Genomic DNA, 8,902 nt, shown 5'->3' on the forward strand with positions numbered 1-8,902 from the left:
CCTTAAACAGTTAAATTCAATTAAGGTTCATTTAGCTTAAAAAAAGTTTCAAATCTCCTCCTGTCCTTCCTACCCCGCTCCAAGTAAAACACGCGGCTAAACTAAAGACAAAAGTTTTGTAACGAAGAAACAAAATTCAAAGACTCATAGTGCAGTTGACTTGTTTCAGCTGTTACTTGGTGAAGAATAATTCACTTTTAACAATGTCGATTTCGCTAATTTTGCTATTACACTTGATTATAAAAGAAACTTGTAGTGTTTTCTGTTACTCGCAACATGCTCGCCCATCCTAAAACTATTCTCATCTCGTACAATTAAATATTCGTGGAAACTAAATACCAGTAGGTGTAAAATAAAGATAAATGTTTCACTAGAAACTAAACTGATAAGAAGTACGGTAGAAAGGATTATTAAGAATTACTGAAAATAGAAATACATACATGCTTGCAGGCAGTGTTTATTCCTTAGTGTGCTTCTTAAACACTTCCCCTGTATCTGCTCAGATTTATCGTCTGCAAAAGTAAAAACGTATGAGTGAGTGTGGAGTGTTTTACATTCAATTTCAGACCTTGCACAATTTTAGCCCAAAAGGAGTATTTCGAACCACAGTCACCACACAACGTAATAACCCATTTCCTTTTTACCTCTTTTTCGAAACGAGTCCTGGTACACAACCTTTCGAATGGAAATTACTTTGATTTGCAAGACAAGCTATTGGCAAGAAAGCTCACTTCAGTATGAAAGGTTGTACACCAAGATTCGTGTTGAAACAGAGGTAGGAGCAACTCTGAAATGGCTCATTAAAAAGTGTAAAGATGGTACTAAATAGAACTGAAACTCATTTCCTATAACTTGCTCATTTTTCAAAGTAACTAACCCAATATTTTGAAATCCATAATCGCGAGAGCTTAGTAAGTACATCCTCTCTTTATATGCTGAATCTCCTGACTTTTGGGAATAAAGTCAAGGCCATACAACATATTTTGAGTCATAATTACACCACACGGCGTGCTTGAGAGAAAAACGGGCTGCAAAAGAATGTTGAAATTCTTTTTCCTCAATTTCATCATTTTTTTAAACGTAACTCAGCTAAGATTTTGAATTTATTGTGAAAGCGTCGAAGCAAGTTTGTTCTCTCTTATGAAAATCTGCGTGCCTCACCTCACTTACACATGTACATGCATCTAACAACTAGATCAGCAGTGTATTAGTAAACATATTAACCGAAATGTTCAAAACGTCCAACTTGGAGGAAGTTATGTGTTATTAAATCAGGGCATTCGCATTCTGGTTTCGAATAAAGAAAAAGTGCATGTTTTTAATAAATGGGGTTACAAGTGCTTAAGCGTTCAAATATTTTCACTTACAGTGCTCCTAAATCCAGCGTGACGTCATCGCCAATGAGTACAAAAGGGGCCCAGTACTTCACCGCACTAAACTTTGCAGACTCTCGAAGAAATTTCATAGCTCGGTAAAGAGACACGCTGGCGCTTCTCCCTTTACTCAGGTGTCGGTAGAAGATTTTCATAAACATCATTGTGGCCTCGCCATCTATTCCCCAGAGAGACACTAGAACAGAACGAGCTCCAGCACCCAGAAAAGCCCGAGCAATACCGACCACACCTTCAGCTTTGATCTCTCCTTGGCCACTATGGCAGCAACTAAGAACAACAAGCCTTGCTCGTAGCTGAACAGCTTGCACGTCGGCTATTTTCAGCATGTGATGCTTTACGTACTCCGCTCGACTGATATACTTCTGTGTTGAGTTTGGAGCCAAAGCAATTTCTCCATGTTCGCTATTGCCATGTGCTGCGATGTGGACCTATAAAGACGATTTGATATCTAAGTGTATCATTGCTTATAAGCGACTACGAGGTGAAGTGCCCTTATATTTTAACGATTTACTTACATTAAACAGCATGTTCACTCTAGACAGACTTGGTATTCTAATGTTAATTTAATTCATTGCTCCGAGATTTAATCGCCAGTCTGAAGTTACAACCAGGACATGTAAAACGTAGAATAGTTTACCAATTTCTTTACAACAAAGGGACTCGCTCAAATATTTCAAATAGACAATGTTATTTCATTATTTAATCTTGTTTTTAATACTACAGTCAAACCTGTATTGGGCAGACACTTTGGGGACCCTTACCAGTGTCCACTTAATACAGTGCGTCCGCTGAAAACAGGTTCCTTAAGAATTCGTCTTGAAAGGGTCATATTAATATATTAACATTGAAAGGGTCAAACCCAAAATAACTATGGAATACCGTAGAATACAGAAGTTGAAAGGTGACAAGGTGGAATTCCGAAAGTAACGGCCCCCGAAAATAACGGCTCCCCGAAAGTAACGTTATTTTTACCTTCCTGTTGAACCCCAACGGTGCCCCCGAATGTAACGGCCCACCCGAAAGTAGCGGCCCTTTGAAGAAGTCACTTGAAGAGAAACTGATCTCATGCGCAATACCAATGGATCCACCTGACTGCAGGACTGACCAACTTAAAGAGTTATTAATTTGTGGTTTTACATCGAACTCATCCGAATCTATCTTGAAACTCTGATTATAAGCTGTACTTGTCTGGCAGCAGGGCCACAAATAATACAGTACGACATTATGATATGATGCGACCATTGTACTTTTGCCCTAAAATTCCATTATTTAGGGCCGTTTTCGTTATACAGTGTGCTTTGTTTAGATGGGTACATTTAGTAACATACATAAACGGAACTTTTAATTTCATGTCACGCGTCCGCTTTGTCTAAAAATACAAACGTTTTTTAACCATCCATGAGTAACGGCTATTCGAAAGTAGCGGCCCCTTTTGCCTGCTAAATCCGACAGTAGCGGGGGTCGTTACTTTCGGAATTCTACGATACCGTACAGTGGCGGATATAGGGGAGGGGCCCAGGGAGCTCGCCCCCCCCCCCCACCTCCCTTATTTTTGGGAAAAAAAGAAGAAATCACAAAAGGAAGAAAGGCCGGCAGGGCAATCAGAACAAAATCGGCGCCCCCCCCCCACCCCCACCCCCCTCCTCCCTCCTTAACTCAAGGTCTGGATCCGCCACTGCCCTATTTCCATAAACAATGACAAGTAACTGTATGTGATCATTTGACTAAGGAAGACTTTGTTATGTCATTAGTTTTACACACTCTAGGTACAAATACGAATTTCCTGTTTGCCACATAAATGTTTTGTCGGTGAGGTCACGTATTACTAACTTGATCACTCTTTGTTGAAACAGAGACAGTATTTCCTGCATTTTTTAGATCTGACAGCTCTTCTGTCGGCAAAGTTAAATGGCCGATCTATTAAATTGTGGACAAATAACATGCATTCTTTCCCAATGTGCGTTTAAAACGGTTTTTAACAATGGAAATGACCATGAAAGTTAAGTTTTAAGGTATCCACGACGGCTTAATAGAGGTGTCCATTGAATACAGGTATTTATTTACAGTAAATCTCCCGGAGAAAAATGGGACTTCCACTGCTGTCCGCTTAATACATTTTTGACTGTAATAATAAGTTTAAATTTCGGCTGATATATGGGTATATCTTGTATATTTATTGTATGGTATTTTGCACTTAATTTAATTGAGAATTGTATTATGAGTATTGTAGAGGGCCACAAGTTTATCAACTTTGGCTATTTAGTGTAAACCCTCTTTAAATAAAGTCTTTAATTACTTACTCACTTACTCACTTACTTACCAAAGCAACAGAAGTGATTCTTTTTAGCACTCCTCCTTAGTTGCTTCCCTTCCCGTTAGAGGCGTGGTGTTTAGAATCTCGCCAATCATCTTTACCTCTTCTATGGCATGTGGTCGCTGTGGTAAAATGGGTTTGCCAAAGATGTTTGTAACTTCCTCCAAACATGGATCTCCCACGAGCAACGCCCCAGTTGTACTGTGGTAGCATTCATCAAGGTCTTGCAAGAGCTTTAAACTTGTCAGCGAGGGAATTAAGCGAATCCTGGTGGATTCACTCAGGTACCTTCCAGCTTTATCAACGAAAGCGGCAAACGGAGCAAGCCATAGTGGACCATCGGGGACAATGAGTACTTCATCACCGTCTAACACGCTCTCGATGGGCCCAAAAATGGAACTGTACAAAAGGCTCAAAGAACTAGTTGTACAATGCGATGACTGTTCCATTTCGTCAGATTCACTGCGGGGGGGGCAATTCCACTCTCAGCCCATGCACACAACGGCCACGGATGTGATTTTCTTTCAGGCAATCTTTCGTTAACTGCTTTATAAAGCAGACTGCATTTTCATTTTGTACAAGCATTTGTCTAAAATTAACATTGTTTCTTTTAGAGAGTGCCCATAAATTGATCCTGTTGTCTTCAAGTGAGACAAAAACCGTTTTAGTAGAGAAGCAGGTCATCACGCCTGAGATAACTTCTCTAGCATCAGGATTCTCCGAGGGTGGTGATTGCAGGCCAAAGCGTAACTTCATAAGATCTAGTAAGGCCTGTGCTCGTCCTTGCTCAGCAACACACAAAGCCTCTTCAATCTTCGAAAGTCTCACCAGAGTTGTGTACAGAGCGGTGTACGCATCTTGGTGTATATCGCGAAAGCTCAATTTGAAATTATCTTCGACTTGAAGACCTCTAACGTTGTCATAAACTTTTACACTGGAACGAAAAAAATCCAGGGCCTCGTGCAAACGACCCGAAAACTCATAATCACAACCGAGCGCATAACACGCACATGCCTCTCCGCATCTGTCTCCAACTTCCTTGGCAATATTAAGATGTCGCTTGTGGTATTCTATACCAAGTTTTATATTACCCATACGTCGATAAGCAGTACCAAGTTTACAACACGAACATCCCTCTCCAGTCTTGTTACCTACTTCTTCAGCGATATTCAGAGATTGAAGGCAGTAATCTACGCTTCCTTTCAAATCACCGAGACGTAAGCGAATACTGCCAAGAACGTCATATGCACTTCCTTCTAAATACTTGTTTCCAACTTCTTTTGCAATGTCAAGAAATTGCATACAATACTCCGTAGCTTTTCTGAAACCACGGAGACGTATATAAGTAGTGGCTAGGTCATGGTAGGCAGCTCCTTCACAAGTCCTGTCCCCTACCTCTTTGGCAATGATAAGATGAAGCATGTGGTACTCTATGGCTTGTTTGAAATCACCGAGACTGTCATAAGCATTGCCAAGACTGCCGTAGGCACCTCCTTCTCCAGCCCTGTCCCCCACCTCTTTGGCAATGGTAAGACGGAGCATGTGGAACTCTATGGCTTGTTTGAAATCACCGAGACTTTGATAAGCATTGCCAAGATTGCCGTAGGCACGTCCTTCTCCAGCCCTGTCCCCCACCTCTTTGGCAATGGTAAGATGGAGCATGTGGTACTCTATGGCTTGTTTGAAATCACCGAGACTGCCATAAGCATTGCCAAGATTACCGTAGGCACGTCCTTCTCCAGCCCTGTCCCCCGCCTCTTTGGCAATGGTAAGATGGAGCATGTGGTACTCTATGGCTTGTTTTAAATCACCGAGACTACCATAAGCATTGCCAAGATTGCCGTAGGCACGTCCTTCTCCAGCCCTGTCCCCCACCTCTTTGGCAATGGTAAGACGGAGCATGTGGTACTTTATGGCTTGTTTGAAATCACCGAGACCTTGATAATCATTGCCAAGATTGCCGTAGGTACGTCCTTCTCCAGCCCTGTCCCCCACCTCTTTGGCAATGGTAAGATGGAGCATGTGGTACTCTATGGCTTGTTTGAAATCACCGAGACTGCCATAAGCATTGCCAAGATTGCCGTAGGCACGTCCCTCTCCAGCCCTGTCCCCCGCCTCTTTGGTAATGGTAAGATGGAGCATGTGGTACTCTATGGCTTGTTTTAAATCACCGAGACTGCCATAAGCATTGCCAAGATTGCCGTAGGCACGTCCTTCTCCAGCCGTGTCCCCCACCTCCTTGGCAATGGTAACAGAGAGCATGTGGTACTCTATAGCTTGTTTGAAATCACCGAGACCTTGATAAGCATTGCCAAGATTGCCGTAGGCACCACCTTCTCCAGCCCTGTCCCCCAACTCTTTGGCGATGGTAAGATGGAGCATGTGGTACTCTATGGCTTGTTTGAAATCACCGAGACTTTGATAAGCATTTCCAAGATTGCAGGAGGCACGTCCTTCTCCAGCCCTGTCCCCCACTTCTTTGGCAACGCTAAGATGTCGCAGGGGGTGATTTATTGCATCAGTTTTTCTTGCTTCCATTTCTGTGCGATTTACATTCAAACATTGAACAATAGCTTAGTATGCAACTTTGTTATCTTATACCTTTATAATATGAAAGCCCTGCAGCGCTGCATACAGCCCCTCATATATACCGTATAGCATGTTTCGCACCACGAATCAGGGCACTACTCGATTTGAAGACTTGCCAGGAAAATAAAGTCCACGGGATCTACCAGTTGTTTTGAACTAGTTTAAACAGCACAAGCTAGCTAATCAACTGAACGTAAAGGCATGCATGTGGGTCGACTATAGCACTTTTAAAAATCGGATCTCATCAAAAAACAGAAACAGTTAAAAAACTTCCTGTAACATATTGTCGATATACTCACAATTGACAATTCTGTAAGGCGTAATCCCGTTTAAGACGCGCTATTTTCACACTTTTGCACAAAAAACGCAAACACGCTATTTCTGATAAAAGGATTCTTTTTTCTGACCTCTCGATATCCTACTCGCATGAATCTAAGAAGGAGAGCCATAATCTGATTGACTACTGAAGCAAAAATGGCGGGAATCTCGCGTGTTCGGTTTTATCGCTAAGAAAAACAAACATAATGTTTAAAAATAAACAAAACTCTCAACGAAGTGCAAAACACGCCAATGATAGAGCCCTGACAGATTATCACTTACACAACCTTGCATTCTTGCATGGGTGAAGTGTTTTACGTTACAGCCTTTAAGTCGAACCTTCTTACAACGTTACAGACTTACAATATTATAGCCCCGAACTTCACAGCGATACAAACCTACAACATTACAACCGTATAGCCTTTCAATTCTTACCACAGCCTTACCTCGTTTTCTTTGTAAAAACCTACCTTTACACACACAATGTTTGCTTCAAGTTACAACCTTACAACATTACCTTGGCATCTTACTTTCTCATCTCCTTACAATTAGGAGCAAGAGCCTTAAAATTTTGTCACCATAAGGCCTGGTAACCTTGTTGTCTCGCCACCTAGATTTTAGCATGCCTATGGAAAGTTGTCGGAAAGCCATCACGCGCTTTATGAGTTCATGATATAAAGAAATTTACAACAGACTCGAGACAAGAGAAAAACAATGAGGACAACAAACAACATGAGTGAAAATCAGCCCAACGTACATTTTCCTGAGTTGAGGCTGACAATTAGAGGTCTTACAATGATTTAATGAATTTAAAAACCCAGGGATTACCTTGAATATTGATTAACTTCAATGATGCCCAAGTTTAACAAAATATTGTTTGAGTTTTATTGTTCAAGTCCCGTTCAATTTAGCAATTTTAGGGTCGACCACACCAGTTGATATTCAAACCAATGGTCCTAAAAATTAAATGGGGCGATTTGTCCAGGATTTTCACTCGAGGTAATTGGATCTTACAAGATTCATTTGAGACTAAAGTGTCATTTAGTAAAGTCTTGTAGCCATATAGTTTGCAATAACATTTTAAAACAACTTTGTGGTTAAAGTATTTTGACAGCTTGAAACTCCACCCGCAGTTTCCCTAAAAACGCTGTCACAAATGTTTTTAAAATTTTGGTATTATTTAGACAACTATGTCAGGTCGTATATCCAAAATTATAAGTTCTTACGTCTCATGTAAAATAGGATATGACGTCATACCGTTGCCACGGTACCTCAGATCATGGTAAAGCGTATGTCATTTGAAACTTTCGTCTTTCTCTAGCACACCAGTAACGTTCGAGTTTCTGTTTGATTAATTATGGTGGTGTTCTAGTCGTTCGAAGTTGAACGGTATCATTGCTCAAAAATCCGATCAAGCCACCTTAATTCTACGAAGGATAACGTAGAATTGATTCAGAGTGCTTGAAAACCGTGAGCTGATTAACTGGTCGAAAGCAAGGCAAGTGAAACACACATTCTGTTTCAGATTTTCGCAAGAAGGCATTACAGGAATAGTTCTTTGTACTGTAGAAATTGTGTCGCTACGGAATAACCAATAAACTTTCCAACTTTCTGAAAGGAAATATTGAACAAATTCCTTTTGAGATGGTGTATCATTCTTTAAAACTACTCAAAATTAGAAGAGGGTACTGATAGTAACTCCAGGTTGGTAATTCCTTTCTTTTTTCCTTTCAGCCATCATGATTCGGTTTTTCGTATTAGTTTTTTCGTATCATTCTTAGCCGATTTCGAACTTTCATCGTCCAGACTTCGTAATTAACTTTTAACAAAAGGTTCGTCTTTTCAAGAAACGCGAAATTTCAGAAAAATATATTATTCTACTACGATGCCACTTTAACCATATTACGTGAAGTCAGAGCGCAAAAAATATATAGAGGATATTACACGGTGGCGCGTGATTAAAGGATCCGTTTACACCACTACAATACCACTGATTTTAGAACTATTGAATCAAACATCTGTATCACGTCAATTATGATGTGTTTCACGTGGCGATGAAGGAAGTAGAACAACTTAACATATGGCTACGCACAAACCAGAACGTTATTGCGTCAGCAAAGTCAACCAGTAGGAGCAGCTTACCGAACAGCATACATCATCATATATTATTCGATTCTAACAGCGACAAGATGTGAATTTTATGTTCGAGTGGCAAAAACAATAATAGTTTTTGCCACTCGAACATAAAATTCACATCTTGTCGCTGTTAGTTTTTGCCACTCGAACA

The 8,902-nt window shown here is 40.7% G+C and overlaps 1 pseudogene across 1 annotated transcript; it reads right to left on the reverse strand.

Moving 5' to 3' along the window:
• Window positions 1-71: 71 nt before the first annotated feature.
• On the reverse strand, window positions 72-6,513 carry LOC149110002 (uncharacterized; annotated as a pseudogene). The gene is made up of 3 exons (XR_016208041.1): window positions 3,715-6,513; window positions 1,368-1,822; window positions 72-512 (listed from the first exon to the last, which is right to left on the reverse strand). The product of XR_016208041.1 is annotated as an uncharacterized LOC149110002 (transcript).
• Window positions 6,514-8,902: the final 2,389 nt, after the last annotated feature.

This window comes from Orbicella faveolata, unplaced genomic scaffold (assembly GCF_042242905.1).
Source record: "Orbicella faveolata isolate gen_17 unplaced genomic scaffold, um_ofav_v1 contig_24, whole genome shotgun sequence".
NCBI lineage: Eukaryota > Metazoa > Cnidaria > Anthozoa > Scleractinia > Merulinidae > Orbicella > Orbicella faveolata.